The sequence below is a fragment of the Pagrus major genome, chromosome 21 (genome assembly GCF_040436345.1).
Source record: "Pagrus major chromosome 21, Pma_NU_1.0".
In the NCBI taxonomy this organism is placed as follows: Eukaryota; Metazoa; Chordata; class Actinopteri; order Spariformes; family Sparidae; genus Pagrus; species Pagrus major.
The window spans coordinates 30,428,899-30,431,398 of NC_133235.1; positions in this window are offsets into that span (position 1 = coordinate 30,428,899).

Below are 2,500 nucleotides of genomic sequence, written 5' to 3' on the forward strand. Positions count from 1 at the left end.
GTGAGAGAGAGAGAGAGACTGTGTGTGTGAGAGAGAGAGACTGTGTGTGTGTGTGTGTGTGAGAGAGAGAGACTGTGTGTGTGTGTGTGAGAGAGAGAGAGAGACTGTGTGTGTGAGAGAGAGAGACTGTGTGTGTGTGTGTGTGTGTGTGAGAGAGAGAGACTGTGTGTGTGTGTCAATCTTAATATGTGGCGCTCTTAATGCCAGAACTGGTAGAGAGCCAGACTTCATTAACTATGAAGGAAACAAACATATTTTCAAATGTCCCCTTTTGTACCAGACCTGCATAAACACACAAAGACAAAGCTTTGACAACACGGTTAACAAAACTGGCAAACAGGTACTACAAATATGTAAAGGGTTGGGTCTGTACATTGTTAATGGCAGAATCAGAGGAGACTCTCTGGCAGACTCACACAGTGCTCTGTGTTAGGTAACAGTGTTGTAGATTATGCCATTACTGACATTGAACCACAATATATAAATGCATTCACTGTATCACCACTACAGCCCTTTTCAGACCATAGCCAGATAACCTTATTTCTGAAAAAGTCATTGTCAACCACCATAAATCCAAATCCTGAGCCAAGGCTGTTTCCTCTACCGAGGAGATACAAGTGGACAGAGGAGAGCACTGCTGCCGATACCGCTGCGCTAGACTCTGCTCAAATTCACAACATGCTGGATACTTTTCTCAACACCCAACATCAGCCTGAAAGAGAAAACGTAAATCTGGCCACACACCACTTAAATACAATATTTATTCATTTGGCAAAAGAATCTAAATTAAAAATCTCACAAACTAAAAAATCCAACATGAAACAAAAAGAGCGTTGGTTTGATAAAGAACGTGCTGTATCCAGACAAAACCTGAGAAAACTGTCAAACAGAAAACACAGGAACCCAGATGACCTATTAGGACGGCTTGAATATGTCCAAGCCCTGAAAGAATACAAAAAACTCCTTCGTGTGAAAAAAAAGCACTATATGGAGGGAGAACTCAACAAAATTGAAAACGCCATAAATGAAAACACCTTTTGGAAATTATGGAAAAACATCAACAGAAACCCACGTACAGAGACCAACCCGATTCAAAATGGCAAAATCTGGAAAGATTACTTTGATGACCTATAAAAATCCAGAGTGTCGCGGTCTGAATCATAACCACATTTTAACAATAGACAAACTGAAAGAACTAGAAAGGACGGTGAAGGACAACAACGTGCCCCTGACTCCCCGTCACCATTAAAGAGATGCAGCACAAAATCAAAACCCTGAAAAATGGAAAAGCCTGCGGTATAGACAGCATTAACTCAGAGATGCTGAAACACAGTAACTTAAAACTCCAACTTGCCGTGCAAAAACACTTCAGCCTGGTGTTGGCCACTGGATATTACCCCAGTGTTCGGAATAAAGGTCTCATTTCTCCTGTATTTAAAAATGGAGACAGGTAAACCCCAGCAACTACAGGGGCATCTGTGTCAACAGCAACCTGAGTAAACTCTTCTGTAGCATCCTTAACTCTGGATTAATCACTGATCTCACTGAACATGATATTCTGTCTAGAAGCCAAAGTGGCTTTTTACCCAAACATCAAACATCTGACCACATATACACTCTCCACACACTCATCCAACAGCATGTCCACAGAAAGCACAAAGGAAAGATATTTGCATGTTTTGTAGATCTAAAAAAGGCTTTTGACACAATTTGGCACAACGGGTTATTTTTACAACTTCTCCAATATGGAATTGGGGGTAAAATTTATGATCTAATCAAATCCAAATATTCTGACAACCAGTGCGGTGTTAAAACTGGAAACAAAAGAACAGAGTTCTTCAAACAAGGAAAAGGAAAAGGAGTGCATCAGGGCTGCAACCTGTCTCCCACTCTGCAACATCTATATCAATAAAGTGGCCACTCTTCTTGAACAGTCCTCAAGCCCAGGATTAGATCTACAAGGCAAAGAAATCAAATTCCTCATGTATGCAGATGACCTGGTTCTACTGTCCCCAACAGAACAGGGCCTACAGCAGAACCTCTCTCTGCTGGAGACGTTCTGTCAGAACTGGGCGGTAGATATCAACCTTGACAAAACCAAAGTCATGGTATTCCAGAAAAAGGCAGGTTACAGGAGTCCAAACATGTTTTCAGGGTAGGAGGGACCACACTTCAGCACAATGGAGTATAATTATCTGGGCATCATCATCAGCTCATCAGCAGCCTGGACAAGGCAACACACTCCCTCACAGAAAAGGCACGACTACAGCATCAACAGCTCACTATATACATTCAATCCTCCAGTTACAGTTTGGCTAAAACTATTGAACAGTGTAATAAAACCCATCCTCATGTATGGTAGTGAAGTGTGGGGCCCTCTAATGACCCAGAGGCACCTCATGGGACACAACACCCACAGAGAAACTCAACCTTCAGTTCTGCAAGGAAATCCTCAAGGTCCACAGAAACGGTCCAAACCATGCATGTAGAGCAGAGCTGG